At 42.8% G+C, this 24249-nt stretch overlaps 1 protein-coding gene across 1 annotated transcript in view; it reads left to right on the forward strand.

The window, feature by feature from the left end:
• LOC117968259 (KN motif and ankyrin repeat domain-containing protein 2-like) overlaps positions 1-24249 on the forward strand; it is a 68892-nt gene that overhangs the window by 15949 nt on the left and 28694 nt on the right. The window contains exon 2 of the mRNA XM_034915884.2: positions 12868-12994. The gene's annotated coding sequence lies outside the window, so the exon portion shown is untranslated. The remainder of the gene's footprint in view (positions 1-12867; positions 12995-24249) is intronic.

Here is a 24249-nt window from a genome sequence, read left to right on the forward strand (position 1 = left end):
TGCATTTTCCATTGCATACAAATTTGTAATAAAATCTGTTTAAACCAGACCAAATCACCAAAATAAGCCTGATCGGTGTTTCAGAAAGAACAATACGCAGATGCCAGGGGCAACAGCAGCAGAAGTAATGGAGACTGTTGTCGAAAACCTATCCTCAAGCTTTCGGAAGAAGTCTTGTTCTAATTTAGTCAGCCCCGTCGGCTGTGCTGCAGCTTTGGTTCTCAGGGTCTGTTGTTTATAGCTAGCGTTGGTGGAAAAAAATATCCCAGATGCTGTTGTGTGGAGCGTGCCAGCTACAGATAAACAAAGAGCGCTGTGAGAAACCAGGATCTTAAAATACAAGGCTCGCTCCGGAACTGAAGAGCTGCAGCATTGTTTTCTGCACCAGACAGTTTGGAAAAGAGAAAACTGCGATAAACACATACTAGATCCATGGGAAATGCGCTTTGGCAAAATCTTGTGCTGCTTCAATTTTTTGTGTCGGGTTAAATCCTCTGCTGCAGAGACTCAAAAACTGCCCTGTCACCTCCCCCATCGGAAAAGGTTAGAGGCACAGAAACTGAACTGCTCTCTCCCTCACCAACCTAAGAGAAAGGGAGCTCCCTCCAGTCCAGGGCAGGCTTGAGGTATGGAGACTGAACTGCTCCCTCCCTCCCTCCCTCACCCCCCTAAGAGTAAGGGTGCTCCCTCCAGTCCAGGGCAGGCTTGAGGTATGGAGACTGAACTGCTCCCTCCCTCCCTCACCCCCCTTAGAGACAGGGTGCTCCTGCCAGTCCAGGGCAGGCTTAAGGCATGGAGACTGAACTGCTCCCTCCCTCCCTCCCTCAACCCCTAAGAGAAAGTGTAATCTCTTCAGTTCATGCCTGGTCAGCACTGTTTGGATTGTGATGATCAGCTCAATAACTCAATAAACCTAAGACGTTTGGTAAAGGTCAGGTCAGTACTTCTTCTCTCAAGTGTGATTTGCTCAGATCTCAGAAGGCTAGCTGCAGCAGCAGCAGGGTCAGGTCTGGTCAGTACTGTTTGGATTATGACTTGATCAGATTCCATGCTTTACAGGGTTAAAAGTCATTGCTGGAGTCTTTGACCAAAGCTGCAAAAAAAAAAACACCCATGCAACCAGCAGCTAAGTGCGGAAAACAAACTACCCAGTGGTGTTGAAGGCGAGAGATATAAGTTAGACTAGGGAGTGATGGTAGAGCATTCTGATCTCTCCTACAAGATTTTAAAAGACAGCCCATAGATCATTCCCGAGTGTGAGAACATTGCTGTCTTCCTAATGCTCAGATCCAGGTTAGGATTACAAGGTTATCTGCTGGGAGGAGTTGTAGGAACTGTTCCTTTAGCTCAAGATAAGAATCTCGTCATTGGTCCTGGGTCCTGTCCCTCAGTAACTGGACTCTGAACGCTTAAGCTTGAATTAATATCGTATTGCAAGAAAATCTTTACTATATTATGATGAAAAATGTGCAAACATTTTAATGCACAAAAAACGTGGCCTGCCTTACCCAACGTAACTGAAAATATACCCACTGCAGCACCTGTTTGAATAAAAACTGTAGAAAAAAGTACCACTGTAGTCGTTTTCACAATCAGTATGAAAATCCTCAATACAGCCTGCAATTCCAAACGCTGTTTCTCACTTAAATGGTCGCTGTTTAGAGTCACTGTCCGTTCCTTCAGGTGTGTGTTCAATCCTTGAAGGATCTCTCAAGTTCTTAGAAAGTCAAACTGAGCCTTGCCTTTCTAGCTCTTCTTCTGGGATTGTGATTCGATCAGAAACCACAACCTTTAAACAGAGTCAAGCCTGGCCATTCATCCTTAACTTTACCAAAACACTAACAAGAAACAGTGTCAGGCAGACAGACACTTCAGCTAGTGCCTTTAAGTCAGATCCCAGTGACCTGATCATTTATCTAATGCACAGCAACAAAGAGTTTTAATTCCTTGGAAAGGGGAGAGGGGGTGGTGAATACATTGCACACTTAAACAGCTTAATTAACCACTGGGCATTACTGGAGTCTGCTCTCCATCATTACACCTTCTCAGATGACCGCTCCGCAGACACACAGAGCTGTTAAGTGAATGCTGGGGTAGCACCTGAGCGTGGAGAGAGGACTGGACAGTGCAGGAGAGCTGATGGGTCTGACAGATTTATATCCCTCCATTAAAGAGTCTGCATTGCTGTGTTAGTAAACACAAAGACAGAGAGTCCTCCCATGGCCCTGTTTGTTTTTATGTAGCCATCAGAGCCTGAACCAAGACTAAACAAAAACAGAGAGTCCATGTTTAAATAATACAGAGGATTTATTACTGGATAAACTTCTCAAAGTGTATCCCGATATCACGCTCTCAAACAAGTGGGTTTCAAAGACATATCGTCTAGGTGTGAGAGAGAGGACGTTTGGTATTTTCACAGCCAATTCAAAGTCTATTTATCAATGGCTGCAGATGCCTGGTTTAAATCTGGCTGAGTCACTATTGAAATGAGTTAGTGTTCCCTCCCTCACCCCCTAAGAGAAAGGGGGTTCCCTCCAGTCCAGGGCAGACTTGAGGTATGTGAGGGACTGTTCCCAGTGCCACTGCTACACTATAGAGGACTAAATATCCTATTATTCTTTCTCTGTTTCCAGTCCTGCAAATCCTGCACCTTTCACAAGTACCGAAACAGAGAAAAAAAGAAAGAAAGAAAGAAGGAATCAAAGAAGTTATTTATTTTTTTAACTAAAACAGCCTTGTGTGTAATTGAACAGAAGCATGCTTTTAGGTCAGGGTTCGGGTACAGCCCAGAAAATTATTATTATTATTATTATTATTTATTTATTATTATTATTATTATTTATTTCTTAGCAGACGCCCTTATCCAGGGCGACTTACAATCGTAAGCAAAAACATTTCAAGCGTTACAATACAAGTAATACAATAAGACTTACAATCGCAAGCAAATACAAATACATTCAAGTGTTACATTACAAGTAATACAATAAGAGCAAGAAATACAATAATTTTTTCAAGTGTGACAAACCACAATTCAATAATACAGCAGATAATAGTGAAAGTTACATCAGGATATGATGTATATGATTATACCATTGCAATGAATTCAGTACAAGGCTGAAAGGGAGGGCAGATCTGCTACTGCTAACGCAAACCCAGATGTTTAGGGCCAGATTAAAACACTCTCCGCTAAGCATTGCCTTCTTTAGGCAGGGCTGTCGATTGTTTGGCTCAGGAGAGATAGAGCGGCTGTGCAGAGGGGGCAGAGAGAATTCATTTATATAACCAAAAAAAGACAAAAAGTCTTTCACCTGCGCCGCCCACCGCCGATTATACAGACCACGTAGCTGAGAAGCAGAGGCGTCAATGCATCAGGAGCCGAGCAATTCAAGAAGGTCTAGCGCTTTCTAGGCGTTTCTTACAAGATCGTTCCAAGAAACAACAAACTCCAACAGCAATCGAAGGAGGAACAAGCAGAGCTGTGTTTACATTGTTGTATATCTTCCTTCCTTGAGATGAAACAGACGTCCATACCGCCTCCCTCTGCTGCTGAAAGTTTCAAGGAGGGAGGAAGCGTGTGGGCTTGCAGCTCAAACTATGTTAAGTAGAGGCTGGTTCATATACTGCAATTGTGTGATTGTCGCAAAGGGGGATTTTTAGTCTCCATAGTTCTGTGACCGTTCCAGGAGCATGGAGACTGAACTGCTCCCTCCCTCCCTCCCTCATCCCCTTAAGAGAAAGGGTGTTCCCTCCAGTCCAGGACAGGCTTGAGGCATGGAGACTGAACTGCTGCCTCAGCCCCTAAAGAGAAAGGGTGCTCCCTCCAGTCCAGGGCAGGCTTGAGGTATGGAGACTGAACTGCTCCCTCCTTCCCTCAGCCCCTAAGAGAAAGGGTGCTCCCTCCAGTCCAGGGCAGGCTTGAGGTATGGAGACTGAACTGCTCCCTCCCTCCCTCAGCCCATAAGAGAAAGGGTGCTCCCTCCAGTCCAGGGCAGGCTTGAGGTATGGAGACTGAACTGCTCCCTCACCCCTAAGATCCTTATTACTCCTGGAATAGTATAACGGTGCGAGACTTTGATGAGGCAGCTGCTGAGGGAGTGTTGGACTATATGGCACGTACAGCGTCTCTAAGGGGTTTAAAGGTCAGTCAATAGGCTTGGTGATGCTACTAAAAACTAGCAACAGGTGTGGTCTGGTGGAGCCACACGCCAGGCTGCAGACCCCTGGAATCGGGTTCAAATCCCTAGGGAGGCAGCTGGGTGTCTTTGTTTTAGATGCTGGGCTAAGGTTTCACACCACGACTTGCTAAGACATCAGCAATACCCCTTCCCTTAACAGCTCTGCCTGAGACAGGCGGTCTGTACTGCAAAGTTATAATCTAGCATAGCGCCGGTGGAGACACGTACGGTCACATTGCATGGCTTATCTTGATTCAAAGACACACTTGGTATTGGACAGCTGAGGTGAATGTAATCTAAACTTAGGGAGGAGAATTAATAGAACTCGCCATTGCTGCAGAGAATATTTGAAAGGCAAAAAATATTACAAAGTCATTTGAAGGCTTTGAATTGCGTTTACCTTGGTTTTGCCATGTTTATTAATATGCTTTACCAGACCTCTCTGTGCTTTACAATGCTTACCTATGCTGTATCATGCTTTCACTGTGCTTTATTATACTTTGCTGTGCTTTTACTATGGGAAACTTTTATAAGGGAACCACTGTACATTGTATACAGTGGGCTTACACATACATATAATTAACGCATTAAAAAAAAGATTCTTGAAGCTAATTGCTTCACGGTACTAATTGGGTTGGAGTTTATAATTTATAAGCACTTTACAGACCTGTCATTATAGGATGATGCATTATGAAGCACAGATTTAGAAAAGCTCTATATGATAAAGTAACTAAACATGCAGAATTGAGTTTGACTCACACAAGTATTTTCTATAGAGGTACTCACAGTATGGGAATCTTTTCCTATTGGTTTGGGCAGCGTTTTGTTTTTTTTTTCTATTAGGCCGGGTAAAGCAAGGATTTCGGATACATAAAAATGACACCCAAAGAATAGCTTTAGGTTACCTTCCACTGAAAGTACCGTTTTATCAAAAGAAAGGCTGTAGAATAAAATATGAATCTACACTTTAACTACATGTACAGCAGTGTGCACGTGTAGCAGAACACACCATTGCTTCTGCAGTTTACTGCGCTCTATTCTTGACAAAACTACCGACTGTACAATAGAAAGGTTTTGGATACAACTTCAAGAAAAAGTGAGACAAATGACACCAGCGATTTTGAGACACGTTGCCAAAAAGATGCCCAGCTGTTATTGATGCCAAAGGGGGCCATCCTAACTATTACCACTAAAGACACTTTAAGACATCGCTGTGTTTTTAGTTTTGAATGAGTTTCATGTAAAATGCGTTCGCAAAAACTCATTTCTGTAGTACATTTGTGTGCGCAGAACTCAATAAATGACAAATCTTGAGGTGCTCTAATAAACCTGCACATTAGTGTAGCTACACTATCCTTTGTTACCGAAGCCACCCACCCACTCACCCACCCACTCTGTGTTTGTTGAGGCATCAAAAAAATATACTGCCATAAATAAAAGGTGCTAATATCTACACTGTTGAGTTGTTAAGTTGCTCTGTTGTACAAAAGAACAGCAGACTGGCAAGGAAAATGATTTGGTGCAGGATGGGGGGAGTGGGGGGGGGACATATGGAAGCAATTAGGCAACAGAGGTCCCGACAGCACCCCCCTCCCCCTGACAGCCCCACAGAGTCCTGCCTGCGTTAAATCTCTGAAACACGCTTGTTTTTCCTGCTGGACTCTCCAGTGATTGGGAGTGTCTCTCCCTCTCCCTCCCCCTCTCTCCTGTGCTTATTAAATCCAGCTGTGGCATTCTCCTCTGCATAAATGGCTCTTTGTGATTCAAACTGCATTCCATCTCTGGCATTTTTTTCGCTGTCTATAATCAAGCTTCGCTTTTTATGTTTTTTTTGTCCAACCTTGGAAAGCCGGTATGTTGTCGAAATTTTCCAACCCCAAGACAAATTAATAATGGGAAGAATGCTAATATAATAACTAGTAAATGAGACACATCTCTCTCGTTCCCTCTCCGCATGTTCCAGCATCATGACGAGGTTTTGTTCTGTAATATAGTTGGTATGTCGTGTGTAGGGTGTCTCTGATTATTTTAAGAGGTGTCATCTCATACAGTTTGGAGGAGAGGACCACTAAGCAAAGTTAAGTGGTTCTGTTTGCTTAAACTGTGCATTGATTTATTTTATGAGAGACACCCTACATGTGATATAATAACTTTACATCACAAAAAAAACAAACTGTACTCGGGAACATAAAGGAGGGCTGGTGTTTAACTTTAGAGCTATGCTGTGTGCTCTATGCACCAGATGACATATATACCAGGGAGAGAAACAAGACCCACTGCATAGCAGTTTGATCCATTCCTGGTTTTACTAGGAGTTTACCTATACCTATATCCCCTTCGGTCACAATTGTTTTTTTTTTTTATTTAAGTTTTAGAAATTAAAACATTTGTGTGAAGTCTATGGAGTCTGAGAAGTAGTCCTGCCATAACTTTTGAAAAAAAAAAAAAACCATACATGTATATAAAATCAATACATAGATAGGAAACTTAACATGGTGCAATAATGCCTATAATAAGTCATATTTTCTTTTGGAAGAAATCACAGTCCGGTTTACTATAGGGTCTTAAGCCTAAATTGGGTGCTCTATTCCATATAAAAGTCTCCCATAGTAAAAGTGTAATAATGAAACGCAGTGAAAGCATGGTAAAGCACAGAGATGTGTGGTATTTAAAAACACACCCTGGTAAACTAACCCTTAGAAAGGTCTCCCATAGTAAAAGCACAGAAACGTGTAATAAAGCACAGTGAAAGCACACTGAAAGCCTGGTAAAGTACACGCACGCTTTGTAACGCACACATACTGTATGGCAAAGCATATTAAAAAGCAAACCATGGCTAACTATGGTAAATGCCTGAAACCTGCCAACTTACCATTCAGAGTACCACGATACACTTTTCTAAGGGAAGCGGTTAACAGACGGGGAGCTGAAGCTTTCCTCCAACCCCTTCTGTTATCACCATCCGAGTCCTACAGCAGGGGCTGCAGCCACACACGCGGAGCAGCCTACCCTGTACCGCAGCATGGGTGTTTACATACAGACAGCTACGAATAACACACGGCTGGTTTGCATCCTTGTTGAGTGTTTGCGGATGAACATCATGCAGTGTATCTCAGGGTGGGTCTATCTATAACGACTGGGATCGAAAGCGCTCAGCGGTGCCGTTGTAATAAATCTTCCCTTTCAACACCCTCAGTGTTTTCACTGTCCTTGAAACTGCAGCTGCACGGCATTAATAAAGAGGGTGTTTGGACTTGTGCCTGACAGTGCTGCAGGTGTGAGACACAGACAATGACAACCACTTCACTCACTGTCCTGCACAGAAATAAATAGCACACTGAATTGCACAAGCCTTGTGTTACACAAATTGACCTACTGGCTTTTTCAACATCGGTGAATTGCTTTGTGATAATTAAATGGTGTGCTATACAAAAGGGCATGCGTGTATATATATATATACACACACAGTAATGTTCAGAGGACATTAAAAGGGCTCATTGAGAAAAACAGGCACTTTTCAAGCATTGCATGACTGAGAAAAAGGGCACTTTTGGGGCATAAGGGCAGGAAGGCAGGGGCTTAAGGGGAAACTATGGCCCCCAAGGGAAGAACTTTAGTTACCAAAAGGGGACTATAATGCCCAAAGCCACAGCATGATGATGTAATTTGAGAGAGTTTGTTAGAAAAAAAAAAAAAAAAAAAATTATTGACTATCGTCACAGGGGCAATAGTTGGATCTATTTTTGGTTATGTGATGAGGTTTTAACCCATCACATGCCAGAATTTTAAAAAGGAAAACTGCTGTGTACCATAAGGTGCAAAATCAAAAAGAAAAATAAAAGTAAAGTAGGTACACAAAAATGTGAATACTTAAAATTAATTATATCAGGACGTTTCGGACTACAAGTCCTTCTTCAGCTGGATGGGAAAAAAAAAAATAATAAAATTATATATATAGATAGATAGATAGATAGATAGATAGATAGATAGATAGATAGATAGATAGATAGATAGATAGATAGATAGATATAATGTATGGCAGTAAAAATGTCAGCGCCCAGGATCAGCTTTTAAAACACACTCAGTGTGGAATCTGATTGTCATTGATTGGTACTCAGTTGTAAAGGTGAGGTAAGGACAGCTTTTCTTGTTTTGAAATCAACACATTAGTGAATGGATTCACTTAATACCTGCCTATAAATGCTTCTTAGAAGGGGATTTCGAGTATGAGTACAAGTATAAGCACGCCACAAGTAAAGATATTGATGTGATACGGCCACCTGAAATTTCTGTGTGTCGGATGGCTTGCATCAGATGGAAATGGTGTCCCATTAAAATGATCTGTGCCGTTTATTCTTCCATCAGTGTGTGCTTTTACTAGAGCACCTCAAGATGTGTCATTTACATCCTTTATATACCTACCTGCATGAAAACCTCTGGGGGTGAGAATTTCAACTTTCGGTCTGTAATCAGTCATAGAGAAACAATAGGCACTCGTGTGAAAACATGACCATTTTGTGCTTTTAATTAGGCATCTTAAACAACTTATAAAAAGTCTCATGCATTGTATCATGTGTAGCTGTGTGTTCCCTTTCTCTTACTATTTTAAATGGATTGCACATGTGTAGCTTATTAAAGTCATCAATTAAATTAGAAAATCACTACTTTCCTATTTTGACAGTCTTCCAAGATTTCCAGTTCCAGTGGTTTGATTTCATATGCACAACAAATCAAAACTACAGAAGCAATGGGGTGTTCTAATACATGTGCACACTACTGTAGATGGATATATATATATATATATATATATATATATATATATATATATATATTTACATATGTTATTGGGTGTTGTGTAAGATAGACAGTGATAGCCAGTAATTCTACTTGTGGATATGGGCCTGTACTGTAGAGCACCCTGTGTCATATATATATATATATATATATATATATATATATATATATATATATATATATATATATATATATATATATATATATATGACTTGGCCAGTCTGTGATTTTTGATTCCAGAAGAAAAAAAACATGCAAATCCTTTCATCTCTGCTGGCTCTGCGTGCTTCTATAAAATCCCTAATAATGAGACTACAAAAAGGTAGGGGCTAGTAAGGTTTGATGTTTTTTTTAGTTTTTCGTGCACAATTAAAACTGTTAAGACACAAAGCATCCGGTACACAGGGGTGAACCAGGAGGTGTTCGTGACACACGCAGGTGACCTGGTCCACATCAGCTTATTATAAGTTTATCTCCGATTATTCTAAATGAATTGCATGTGTGGCCTATTAAAGTCATCAATTACATTTTCAGTGACTGTGCTTTGATTTCATGTGCACAGCCAATCAAAACTACAGAAGCAATGGGGTGCTCTAATAAGATCTTTATTTAAGAACGCCAGAACATTTTAATTGGCGATCTGAACATCTAATATATACACGTGTTAACCTCTATCCTGTTCGGAATGTGTCCTCGTGTCACTTCTGTCTGTGGCCTCGGGTCCTACCATGTCTGGGTTCATATTGACACCATGCAGCACTCTGATGTAATGCGATTGGACAGCCTCACTACAATACTGGAGGCTCACTGATCTGCAGCCTGGAAGGAGGGCTTTTCAAGTCCAGTCCTCTAAGGCGAGCAGATCTGTTCGAATGCCAGACGTCCAACCCCAAATAACTTGTGGTTAGAGCTAGGAGCCTGGGGGTGAAGCTGGCCTTGAATCCCAATCACATCTCATCCACTCCTAGAATGATTGTGTGATCTGTAAGTGGTGTAGGCTAGCGGTTACAGAGAGGACAAACAATGATGGGAAAACTCAAAAATAATCAAGTGAGGTTCAGTTAGGAAACTCATGTGATAGATGATTTATTAAAGCTCAGACAACACTACTGCATTATACATATTTTCATACTACATTCTTTGACCTCATCTTTCGAGGTACCCCTGCCCATAAATTAGCTTGCTGATAAGTGGAGAGGCTGACCGCAGAGATGCCATGGGCAGGGGGGAAAGATAGCTGCCCTCCCCTGTAAGACGAAGCTAACAAGCAGGAGGCAAACTGGCACACAGGGGGGACGTAAGGGATTGAGGTGAGATAGAAATCCTTTCCTTGCCGATCGTTGGATGTATCGTTTATCGAAAGATGAATAGATAGTAGCTATTTGATGGAGGATTTGATCTGGTATTGGATTGATCTCAGGTTAAAAGGGAGTTCCCTGCCTGAACCACCGCTTTGCGTAATGAAGAGATAAACACAGAGAGACGATCATCTGAGCACAATGACGTACCCACTCTAATGTGAAGATTATCTCTATGGAGGGTTGAAACTTTTTCTAAATGTTTTAATATAGATGACAGACTAAGAGGGACTGTCACTAATTCATTGTGATTTATTTAAATGATCTATTTTCGCTTTACGAATTAATCACTGCAATTCTGAATTCAAACCCTGGTGAGGATGCTACTGTGTCAAGCTGGCTGTTGAAATATATAAAAAAACAAACACATGTAGTATAAAGCAAGTGGACTGTCCTGCTTATAAACCTCCCTCCTCCCAAACACAATCTCTGGCATATTGCCAGCGAGCACCATCCTTCCTGCCCCCCACCCCCCCACGCCAATCAAAACTCTACCAGTGTTCAAACTGCGAACATCCAGAGCACAGAAAACAAACTGCACCACATTCTGTCAAAGCAGCAGACAGGCTTACAAAAAAGACATCCAGAGTGCTATTATGATAAGCTTGTTAAAGCAGGCGGGGCTAAATTATTTTTAATGCCTTTTTCGGCTCAGATTATTATTAGCATGGTTATTATGGTGATTCATGAGATCTGAGGTCTGGTTCTCCAAGCAATTGTATTTGTTGACGTAATACAAAAAAAAACACATTTTAAATGTTGCAAAACTATCCTAACGGTTAAAAGTTCACTGCTGCAAATGGTTACCTACCACATGTAGCACACACTTTTTAGTGACGTCCTGGCTGCCCAACCCATGCAGATACAGCTTCACCAGAGCTGGAGTTTGACTCGTGGCCCAGGCAGAGGTTAAGGCGTGGGCCCCTCCCTCCTCCCTCCTCCCACCCGCACTCTGGACGACTTCCAATGCTGCTTTGCTTGGAAAAGGACTTTCACATCAGAAATAAACAAATCACTTAAAACATTCAGAATGTGAACGAAAAGATCAGTCGGCCTAATTACTGTCACGTACCTGTTAAAAGATAATGCTAGCATTTTATGTGAGCAATTAAACAGTGTCATGAACTAGACTATGCAACTTTAAGGTGACACACCGTAATGTGCAAATGTATTTGAACACCCCATTTCTTCTGATTTCATTTGCTGTGCATATGAAATCAAACCACTGTAACTGGAAAATTGGAAAATTGTCAAATTAGTGATTGTCTAATTGAATTGATGACTTAAATAGGCCACACATGCAATTAATTCAAAATTGTAAGAGAAAAGGAACACACTTTGTAGATATGACCTAACTTAGCCTAGTGGGGTCCCCCATGGCCTGGGGCCCCAGGCAACTGCCCGGGTCGCTGGCCCCTAAAACCACCTCCAAGCGTCACGACTGAACTAATGGGTTTGAACAAAGAATACAAACTAAAAGCAAAGAAGTCATGGGGAGAGTGACAGGAAATTGAGAGACGTGGATTGTGGCCAGGATAGGAAAGGTGTTGAAAGCTGATTGAGTTATGATTCAGAGGCACTTTAGTTAACATGCGGCAGGTGTCAATGATGCTGTGGTTACATCAGAATGAGTCTGTCTGTCTGTCTGTCTGTCTGTCTGTCTGTCTAGAGAGAGAGAGAGAGAGAGAATCTAGGCAGAGTATCTAAAAGACAAACACTTATTAACTAAATACAGTCAGTGACCACAAATTGGATATTGAAACAGAGACCCAGAGACACAGCGGAGGGATTGAGACTGAGACCCACTTCATCCTTCACTGTGAGAGACACAGAGAGAGCGATACTCCCTCAGACTGGCTGACAGAATAGTGGGGCTGCCTGTTCCAGAGCCAAGAGGAGAAACTGCAGGTCTTTCTGGGGGAGAGGAGAGGAGAGAGGGAACAGTAACAGCTGCAGAGTTTGTAGAGTCCTGCCACAAAGCCAGAGACACACAGCAGACGAGCCCGACACACACAAATACCACTGTTTATTTAATGTCTGTTATTTTGTGTTCTCTAACACATTGTATCTTTGGCAATACTTGTTCAACTTGTCATGCCAATAAAGTATTTGAACTGGAACTTGAACTTGACAGAGACAGAGAGAGTGAGTGGGAGACCGTTTTCCTTCATTTGAATACACAAGTACACTTAATTTCGACGAGAGTGTAGATCTCCCACTCAGAATGTCAACAGCAAAGCATTATAAATGTTTAAACCACAGCAGGTTCTAAATGAACAAATTAATTAGGTAAAAAAAAAAATAGATTCACATCAGCTGTTCGTCTTTTTTTTATTTCGATTTCATGACTTGTATGATATGTTTCAAAGTGGCTCCCTCTAATCAAGCTGAGAGAGTACTTTCTCTTGCACTCTGTGTGACAAACCTGGCAAAGCAGAGAGTGTGTGAGAATGAAATACACTCTCAACTTGATTCGAGGCAGCCCCCGAACACTTACAAACAGACGTGATAATAACAATGCCCCTGTTGTCCTTGTCTAGGTTATTTAACTGAGAAAGCACATGTGGGAAAGTCAGCTCTGAATGGAAGTGGAAGTGTGACGGTATGTTTCTGGCAGGTAGCCCTCTCCTATCAAGACTGAAAAACCTTCAGGACTCCGACTGTTAGGTGGGTGCAAAACTTCAATTTCAGTTAGAAAAGCAACAATTAATCGATTATTGATCGTCACGGCGATCCTCAATTAAACATCCATTGATCGATCAGTAACTAGCTACCTGGTTACTCTTTGCTTTCCTTCATGGAATGGAAATAAGACTCCCACTGCATAGCAGTTTGATCCATTCCTGGTTTTACTAGGAGTTTACTAAGACACACCTGAGCTTGTTACTGTACCTATATGCTGTGGCTTATCAAGCTCGTAGTAAAACCTGGAATGGGTGAAACTGCTATGCAATGGGAGTCTTACTTCCATCCCTGGCGTTGCTAGTCGATAATCATTCTATTAGGAAACTGGTTGACTTCACCTCCATTGATTTTTAATATCCGTCTAAAATACTGCATGATTCTTCAGTGTCTGTATTGCACATTCATCCCTAGTTACCTCTCCGTGCCCTGTGCCTCATTACGTGGCAAGACCGTGTTTACATTCCAGTATGTTTGCATTGAAAGAAAGCTGATACCTCAGGGACAGGGTGAAGATAATGTTTAACTTGCATGGTCTGGCAGTGCAGATAGAGTGGAGGGTAGCAGCTTCATAAACAGAAAGCTTCAAACCAAAAGGATATGCATGGTGTTCCAGTCATCATTGCGGGCACTCATTTGTTTTTAAATTAGTAATAATGGGGGCGGATTGCAAGAAGCATATTTGAGGAGAGACGTTTATCTGTTCCAGTAAGCACCAGTGTCTAGTTTGAAGACCAGTGTCTAGTTGGAAGACGGATTTCTCTTTCTTGACCGTGGTAACAACCTGTGAACTGTTAACCTTGAGAAAAGCTCAAAAGCAAAATAATATTGTTTGAGAGAATTTTTATGATGTTTAATAAAGTCTCAAGGCAGCTGCTGATGGGAGTGGGGGGGGGGGGTTCATGAACCAGACAAGCACTTCCGCTGTTTCGGTCTGGAATGTGGCGGGGCAGGGGGGCTTACATAATCCACCGGGATCAGACAGCTCCAGAACTGGGGCTTCTTCAAACATCCTGCAGGATATCAGTGGTCAAAGTGTCTCTTGAGGAGGCTGTGGTGTCCCTTATAAAATGTTTTTTTGGTATTTTTGTGGTTTTCCCATGGTTATGTTATGCATTTACCACAGTTTACCCTGGTTTGCCATGTTTAATAACAAGCTTCACCATACCTCCCTATGCTTTGTTATACTTGGCTATGCTTTTACTGTGGGACACTTTATAAGGGGTCTTCTTAGATTTGCTGGCTACAGTTTAGTGTAATCAACAAAAACTACAAAATGATATTGCAAAAGTCTACCAGAAGGAAGCTATAATAGTAGTACAGTATTTCATATTAGATTTTGAAATGTCATTTTTTTTAACTTGTCAGTTTTTCGTTAAGTATATGGGAAACGACACGGAACATTATTCAGCAGGTTTCATTCGACTTTATGAAGCAACATTAGTTAATTCTGCAGGGCGATGCAAAACTTTTGCCACAGCTGTACAGTGAGTGTACAGGGCGCTGGCGGAGTGTGTCGGAGTGCAGTGAGGGTGTGGGTACAGTGAGTGTACAGTGCACTGATGGAGTGCAGTGAGGATGTGGGTACAGTGAGTGTACAGGGCGCTGGCGGAGTGTGTCGGAGTGCAGTGAGGGTGTGGGTACAGTGAGTGTACAGGGCGCTGGCGGAGTGTGTCGGAGTGCAGTGAGGGTGTGGGTACAGTGAGTGTACAGTGCACTGATGGAGTGCAGTGAGGATGTGGGTACAGTGAGTGTACAGGGCGCTGGCGGAGTGCAGTGAGGGTGTGGGTACAGTGAGTGTACAGGGCGCTGGTGGAGTGCGTCGGAGCGCAGTGAGGGTGTGGGTACAGTGAGTGTACAGTGCATTGATGGAGTGCAGTGAGGATGTGGGTACAGTGAGTGTACAGTGCACTGATGGAGTGCAGTGAGGATGTGGGTACAGTGAGTGTACAGGGCGCTGGCGGAGTGCAGTGAGGATGTGGGTACAGTGAGTGTACAGGGCGCTGGTGGAGTGCAGTGAGGGTGTGGGTACAGTGAGTGTACAGGGTGCTGGTGGAGTGCAGTGAGGGTGTGGGTACAGTGAGTGTACAGGGCGCTGGCGGAGTGCAGTGAGGGTGTGGGTACAGTGAGTGTACAGGGCGCTGGCGGAGTGCAGTGAGGGTGTGGGTACAGTGAGTGTACAGGGTGCTGGTGGAGTGCAGTGAGGGTGTGGGTACAGTGAGTGTACAGGGCGCTGGTGGAGTGCGTCGGAGTGCAGTGAGGGTGTGGGTACAGTGAGTGTACAGTGCACTGATGGAGTGCAGTGAGGATGTGGGTACAGTGAGTGTACAGGGTGCTGGCGGAGTGCAGTGAGGGTGTGGGTACAGTGAGTGTACAGGGCGCTGGTCGAGTGCGTCGGAGCGCAGTGAAGGTGTGGGTACAGTGAGTGTACAGTGCACTGATGGAGCGCAGTGAAGGTGTGGGTACAGTGAGTGTACAGTGCACTGATGGAGTGCAGTGAGGGTGTGGGTACAGTGAGTGTACAGGGCGCTGATGGAGTGCAGTGAGGGTGTGGGTACAGTGAGTGTACAGGGCGCTGGCGGAGTGTGTTGGAGTGCAGTGAGGGTGTGGGTACAGTGAGTGTACAGGGCGCTGATGGAGTGCAGTGAGGGTGTGGGTACAGTGAGTGTACAGGGCGCTGGTGGAGTGCGTCGGAGCGCAGTGAAGGTGTGGGTACAGTGAGTGTACAGGGTGCTGGTGGAGTGCAGTGAAGGTGTGGGTACAGTGAGTGTACAGGGCGCTGGTGGAGTGCAGTGAGGGTGTGGGTACAGTGAATGTACAGGGCGCTGATGGAGTGCAGTGAGGGTGTGGGTACAGTGAGTGTACAGGGCGCTGGTGGAGTGCGTCGGAGCGCAGTGAGGGTGTGGTTAACGGGATTGTTTGCAGCCCGGTCAAGGGGATCCTATTTGAGAATCAAAGCAGAAGCAGTGGCTCCAGATGGCGGCTCGTTAGAGGCAGATCACATGCTGGGCTACGGCTCAGGATCGGGCTAATTATAGCTAATCAAGCATGCTAGACCAACCCCCCACCTCCCTCCCTTAAAGAGACCTACTCCTGCAATGAGCCAGAAATCTGATATTGATGATGAGCCTAGGAAAATACATACAAAAAATAATGCACCTTAAGGGGCTCCCACCTTATAAACGTTTCTCATAGAAGAGTAAGAAATCATCATAGAAGAGTAAGAAAGCACAGAGAGGTACGGTAAAGAACATTAAAAAAACATGGCAAACCAGGGTGAGCTATGGTAAATGGATAACATAATAACCATGGGAAAAAGGGAAACATACCATGCCAAAATACCGTGGTAAACTTTGATAAGGAGATAACAGAACAGGATTAGGAGGACATTTAATTCATTATAAAATGCATCGGAGTCAATGGGGAAGTCCTCCTTTCTTTAAATAAATACTTAGTAGTCTCTATTTTTGTTTGTGTTGTGTCCTTTTAAGAGAGTCTTTCTAGAAGAAGCTGGAAGATTGTAATAGTTTCCATAAACCCAAACTATAGCCTGGTACTTACTAACCCCGAAATAAAATTAAAAAAAAAAAAAACCCACACACACACCGAAAAAAACAAAAAATAAAGAATTGTATTTAGTGCAGTTCAGCGGTTCCAAGTTGTGGGCTCAAGCAATCCACAAACTCCCACAGCGGTGGGCGTTGTTAGTTTGAAGCTGAACACTTTGGACACTGAAGCCAAGATTTTTTTGGTCTTTTTCTTTCTTTAAAAGCTCAGGAAGTTCTCATGTGACGGGGCAGCAGCTCTGTTTATTCTGCAGGAAAATTGCTTCCATATACAGGAAAGGAGCCTTTTTAGCAAATCCTTGATTGTACGGAGGGGTAGGTTTCTAATAACAACCAGGTGCCAGAGCTAGTAGGCCTAAAACAAAAGAAAACTCTAAAGCTGAGGGAACACAAAGCCACTTTTTCAGGAACTGTGGCTTGAAACCTGGTTCCAGGAGACCTAGTTTGAGGCAACTTTGTTGTCTCCCCTCAGTGGCCTGAAACCTAGTCTCTTGAAACCAAGTTCCAAGCCCCAAAGTGGCTTCGTGTTCCCTCGACTTAGGGATCAGATTTGCTAAATTTAGCTAGGGGGCTTTTTCCAAGGGCTGAAACCTTGCTGTAGGCTGATAAACTACAAGTTGTTTTTTTGAAGCCCGGGGTTTCAAATCCAGCCCCCTTTGCACTGGACCCTCGTTAGGCAGCTTCCTCCACCAGTATGGAGAGATCCCGTTCTGCCAGCCCAGTAATCCTAACTGGGGCCCAGTTTGAAACCGGTTTTGATTTCTGCTGGTTTTTCAAACTGCTTTGATGTTGTCAGAAGAAAACATCACAAAGGTCAAGCTAGACTGAACCTATATGCTTGAAAGTCTTACGTTGCCAATAAACACTGCATTCGGCTGCTAACAATAAATATAATTATGTACTGCGTCGATACAGTTTTTTATTTTGTTTTAAGGTACCCCCATGTTTGAAACAGACCCTCTTTGTGTCTGAACTCCTCTTTCTCCTTGCCGTTGATAAATGATCTTTAAGAGATCTTTAAGACTGCCGCACACTTCCTGTAGGTGGATCACAGGAGCACAGGAAGGAGCAGAGGTCAGTTCCCTTCTTCAAGAAAAAGGGAATTCCCAGCAGAACACTGAGTTGCCATGGCAATCCCAGAGGTTCTTGGAAAGTGCTGTGCGGTTCCATTTTAGAGCTCCAGAGCGTTTGGGGTTTCTTTAATTTAAGACCACACTGCTGGTTGGTGACAGGTGATCTTAAATTGTACTCGCTTTTAGACCGTCATCTAACCATTCAAAAAATAAATACATGGGTTTAAAAAGCCTTTGACCACTGCATAAATACGCCTTGGTGCACCAGTGGTTAAAGAAAAGGGCTTGATACCAGGAGGTCCCCCGGTACAAATCCCAGCTCAGCCTCTGACTCACTGTGTGACCCTGAGCAAGTCACTCAACCTCCTTGTGCACCGTCCTTCGGATGAGACATAAAACCGAGGTCCTATTGTAAGTGACTCTGCAGCAGCAGTTGATGCATAGTTCATCCCCTAGTCTCCAAGTTGCTTTGGATAAAAGCATCTATTATATGGGATTGAGCTCAGGTGCTGAAGTCATTAAATGGAATAGATAAAGTTAACCCAAGACTTCAAAGTTAGTACAGAGAGAAGAATAAGAGGGCATACATGGAAGCTGAGTAAAAGCAAGTGTGGGAAGGAAGGTAGGAAGCACTTTTTTACCAGTTATAAATGCATGGAATAGCCTACCAGCTGACGTAGCAGGATCTAAAACACTGGCACTAAAAACAAAAAGACTAGATTCTGTGCTTTTAAATTAGACCCCCCCCCCCCAGTAGGGGAGAATGGTGTGCTAACAACGGACAAGCCTTGATGGGCTGAATGGCCTTTTCTCGTCTCGGATTTGTGATAATTGCTTTATTTTTTGAACTCTGCGGAGAAAAGCGATCCACGCAAACCCAATCAGCTGTTTCTTCACTCATTTCACTCAAAATGGTAAATTAGCCAAGTCAACACTAACTGCTAGACCCTAGAGATAACCTGCTATGACAAAAGAGTTTCATTTCCATCTCTGGAATACATATAGGTGGCTGTCAGAACACAAGGACGACAAAAACTAAAACCAAGTTCAAAAAGCCAACTGCAGAACTCAAACAGTTATCCAATTATGCCATGCAAGCCAAGAAGTAGTACGTTCTTCACACTTAATCGCAATGTTACAACGGGTCTTCTGTTATCCATGAGGCACAGAATCACGGTCAACGTTTCAATGCAGGACACAGGAAGCGAGCGGTGTGGGTTGTGCGAGGGTCCGATCGGGCCGAGCCGTACGATTGGGAAGACAGCTGGACGGGTCTCGCTCTGCATCCCACGGTCAGGCTGTCTGCGAGGGAGTGCAGCTGACCGCCCTAAAGCAAGATGAAGAGTTTAGGCTGGAGCACACCTGCCAAACCCTCCCTGCTCTCCAGCTGTCCTCGATCACTGCACTAGAATGAGTCACATTATCATTGGCAGTTTTCCTGGTGCTTCATTTTCAATGTCAGTAATTTAGATGTAAATGTCTACTTACTTTTTAACTCTTTACGCTACACACTTCTACACTAGAACTAACGAAACAGTTCTGCTGTCTTCTGCTGACGAGCACGCTTTTATATAAGGAAAGCCTACTGTAAAGCTCTGGCCAAAAGTTTTGCTCAATAGAATGAGCTCATTTTGCTTCATAAAGTCGAATGAAACCTGTTGAATAATGTTACGTTAACATACTGAATTACATATCGCTTTGTAGTTTTCCATATACATAGAGAAAAAAACTGACATTCCAACATGAAATACTACTGTACTACTATTAAGGCTTCTGGGATAGACTTCTGCACTGCAGTATCATTTTGTAGTTTCTTTGATGACATGATATAAAATAAAAGATCTAAATGATGTTCATATAGTTCTTTTTTTATGTCTCAATCCTAAAATTCTAGGTGATGCAAAATTTTTGGTCCGTAGCTGTACATTCTTGTTATGAGTGGAGTTCTCTGCCTTTGCACACCTCAGTTGCTTTCACACTGCAGGAAGCAACCATCTGCTCTTTTTCCAATGTGAAAACGTGCAAAATGCCATCATTCCCTTCCATCTGCCTTAAAACACTGAGCGTCAGGAACAGACTGATAGCGAGCAGAGCAACATGGGCAAGGACAGAACACTGCAGTAGCATGCTTAAAACATAGCAGAGCTTTACCACACACTGGTATTTTATTCTGCTGTTCCATTCAGTCCCTACAGCCAAGGAAACGCAAAGGTAAGCATTGCAAAAGCACAGAGAGGCGTGATATTGTTCACTGTTATTGCTCATTGTTACTTATTTTAATATTTGTCTATGTTTAATGTAAAGTGCTTTGGGGCGATTTATCGTGAAAGGCGCTATATAAAAAAAAAGATTGATGGATTAATTAAGCACATTAAAAAACAAGGGAAACTATAATAAACTATGGTCAATGCATAGCATAACCATGGGCAAACCTTGGGAAATTACCATGGTTATAGTTCACAGCACAGACAGTGGTCCTGATGCAGTACAGCACTGGTTGGTACACTTGCGAGACCACTGGTGGGTCAGAACTGTGGTGCCACTCCACCAAAGGCAGCCACGTACCATGGCATCTTCCCTCGTGGTACAGGTTCGGCACATGGCCCCTTAAGATCATTTTGCAAGCGTTCCCAAAAACACAAACGAGAATACCGTCAAGAGGAAGGCAGCACTGGAGACAGAAATCCCTGCTGCTTTTTTGTTGTTGTTCTAATAATTCTCAGTTACTTGGTGGGAGTAATTTGCTCTGCTTGTGAACCAGGCTCCTGGGACCCTGCCGGTGTAAAGGAAATGAGTTTGGGGCCTCGTTTCTGAGCCCGCCCTTCCCTCCGCTCTTATCAGCATTGCTCATCGTGAGCCGAGGAGCACCCAATAAAAATATAAACCGGGGGTTAGCAGTAGTACTGCTCTGGCATGTCTCCGCTCCCTCTCCCTCTCTGTGTGTGGTTGGGGCGGGCCGTCTGAGGTCAAAGTTCACCCCTAATGTCTTTTTAAAACAATGACAGCTTTTGTTTTTGCTGGTGTGTGTGTGTGTGGTTGCAAGTCAACCATTCAGCCTCCTAACTTCCCACAGAGTAATGTGAAAAACATAAAAACCCAGCATCGTTAAAATAAGTGCTTCACTGCTGTCCATATCCATCGCCAGGCCTTTCTTATAAATAAGAGGATTCGTCTGAGAGAGGCTGTTCTGTTCCAAAAAAGGATTTCCGTTTCTACAATGGTCGTGTAGAACACACATCTTGAAGTAACTAGCCCTATTCATGCTTTGACTGTATTAATATTGATGGTTTCCTACCTTTAATGCTGCCAAACAGCTTAGCGCTTATAGTAACACCAGTTTTAACATGAGAGGGCTGTGCTGCACAATGGAACACAGTTTGTACCCGAGTAATGTTTCTTTGACAAGTTTAAATATGCTTTTTTTAATTAAAAATGAGTATGGCGAAATATCAGTATGACGAAAACGTTGATGGCCGTCACGTATGTAAACAGTATGCGTAGAATAGTACAGAATAATAAATGGACGGACGAACATACTGATGGATGGCTGTCTTCGCTGTACCCACTGGAGAGGATAATTAGAGGGGGGGCGTGACTGACCTAGTGCGTTATCGATTTTAAAATCCTGTTAATTAAAATGTCTGGGTTGTGTTTTTACCAGGCAAGAAGCCACAAACGCTGCAGACTGCCCTGCAGGCACTAACAACTCCCTTGATCGCTGCATTCACTTTTACAAATGGGCTCTATGATGTGCTTAACTGTTGTTCAAATAAATGTGAGGCCGATCAATGAACAGTCCATTGTGGAACTGCATCTGTTTTTTTTACATTCTTCACATGGTTTAGCATTCCATACATTCATCTATTTTCTTTTACAGCACACAGTAACACAGTATTGAATACAACCCAGCCTGATACCTTTGGACATTTTCTAAATCTGACTATCTGACTACAGTACAATACAAATGTATTTTTTACATATAGCGCCTTCCCTTCACGCCATGGCATCGCAGAACACTGTGACAAGTTAATAAACAAAACAAGAGAGCTCATATGTACAACACACTCCGGCTACAACCACTTATACACAAGCACATTCAAAAAGGAATGTTTTCAATCTAGACTTTGAAGAATCCATCGTATCATCCTGCCTAATGTCAACCGGAATAGAGTTCCTCAAGCCAGGAGCACAACAGCAGAAAGCTCTGGCTCCACATGATTTGAGACGATTTATTTTGGAACAACTAAAAATTCTGTATTTTCTGATCTCAAGGAACGAATAGGAAAATACAGAGTTGGCAGTTATTGGAGACAGGATGGCCCTAACCCATGAAGGACCTTGTAAATTATTACAGCAACTTTTAAATCAATTTGGTAGCTCACCGGTAACCAATGTAAGCAGTCTGGCAGCTGTAGCCTGCTGAGTTTAGTGACAGATATACCAACAAACAACTAGGTTGCCTTTGAATGCTATGTGTTTTTTAACAGCAAATTAATAATATTTTAACCGATGCACAGCTTGCAAATAATGGAAAATAAAAACATATAACCCCCCCCCCCCCCCCCCCACCAATACAATCTCCGAACCACCAGAAGTTTACCTTAGACTGGTGTCTGTATTCCTGGCAGCCGTACCAGGGTTAGTTTGATTTGTCTCTGCAAGCTGGTTAAAATTAACAGGCAAGTTCTGTGTGTTATTTATACGAGTCACGTGGTGCACAGCGCGGTTTAAATCGCGTGCCGTTTCCAAAGCACTTTAAAAGAACCTGCAGTGTTGTCGCCAGGCTGTGATTAAACGTTACGAGTATACCAACGCGTCATTTAATTACATTTCTTTTTTTTTCTTTTTTCTTTTTTTTATGTCAGATCCAAAACAGAGCTGTCATATGGCAGTCATTACACCCCCCAAACCCTGCCACGCAGCTGCAGGTAGTATGAGGCGGTTGTCTGTGTTCACTACCTTAGTTAAGCTAAAAATATATATATATTTAAAAACTGGCAACAGTATCTAATGAACCAAAGTGCACTCACAGAAGGCTATAGGAGAATATTAAAAATATTTCAAACTGAACCGGGCACTGCTAGCTGTAACGCATATCAGCAACATACCGTACGCTGCATTAAATAGACGTCATGCTGTCTAATATCTCTATACTCATACGCTTCTGATTGATCTGTTTTCCATAGCCAGGGGATGTGTGGTGTAATTGTAGTAGTGCATTACTTCCCCCCCTTCAGTCTTCACTCGTTTCCTATTGGGGTTTGATGCGACTGCTGTGAAAGCAGCCAGAGAAGGTGCAGCAGGAGACGCTTTGCCAAATTTCCTGAGCTCGTCCGAACGACGTCGCAAACATCCGAGCGCCGACTTGAAGCGTTTATTGTTCCGAGGAGGTTTGAATCGGTCACCCCCGGCCCTTTCTCAAGCAGCAAACCTAAATATTTAATCCACGCTCTGTCCTTGGCGCCTTTGTGGCTGGATCACCTCCGAGGATGACAAATAATTATTTTTAGATTTTTTTTTTTTTAAGCAAGGTACAATGTGATGCGTTTAAAATGCAGCAATTACGGTTTTAAATTGTTGCAAAATAAAATTATAGGTCTAGGTAAGCTAGACGACTTGTTGTTAATTGGCTTTGTGTTTAAATAATTAGCTCACTGGACGAAATGGAGGCAGATTACTAGCTTTATTTTCTTGTCTTTGCTTCACCTTTGCAAGCAAAGAATAATCCAATCCGGACTCAATAACAAATCACAACGTCAACGCATTTTTTGCGTTTGGTTCCCATTGGTTCCCATTTTCTGCATGTTTGAATTTGAACCACAAATGTGATCTTATGAACAGACTTAATTGGCTTAATTAGCAAATTAAACTAAATTAGACTTGCATCACATCAATATTCAATAACTTTCACCCTTTTTTGTTTAAACCTCATCACTCAGTATAACTAAAAATACCTTAGGATAACAAACAAAATATGAATCCTTTTTAAATTTGACTTTGCACATAATAATAATAATAATATATTTATATAGCACCTTTCATAGTGGGCCACCATCACAGAGCACTTTAGAGAGGTAGGCTGTGAACTGTGCATTATAAGCAGAGTCACTTACAACAGGACATTGATTTAACATCTCATCCGCAGGACAGAGCACAAGGAGGTGAAGTGACTTGCTCAGGGTCACACAGTGAGTCAGTCAGTGGCAGAGGTGGGATGTGAACTGATGACTTGCTGGTTACAAGCCCTGGACTTTAACCACTGGACCACACTGCCTCAATAGTCATACAGTTTTAACACTGCCTGTTACATTAAGAAGGGATGCACCATATTAACCTGTACCAAAAACAACAAAAACGCAAAAAAGTGAGGCAAGACCAGAAGTTTAAAGCATGATCAATGTAAGGATAGTGCAAGCATAAGAAAAGATTGCATGCATGCCTTGCACAAAACGTGCATGTCTTTCTGGGTTCTCATCTTGCAAATTCCTTTTGTGATCCGTGCATCCCTTGCATCACCCAGGCACAATCCTTCTCGTGTTTTTTTTTGTGCAAGGCACGAAACCTTATCCTTGTACCATCCTTGCACCGTTCTTGCTTTAAA

Source organism: Acipenser ruthenus, chromosome 34, assembly GCF_902713425.1.
Source record: "Acipenser ruthenus chromosome 34, fAciRut3.2 maternal haplotype, whole genome shotgun sequence".
In the NCBI taxonomy this organism is placed as follows: Eukaryota; Metazoa; Chordata; class Actinopteri; order Acipenseriformes; family Acipenseridae; genus Acipenser; species Acipenser ruthenus.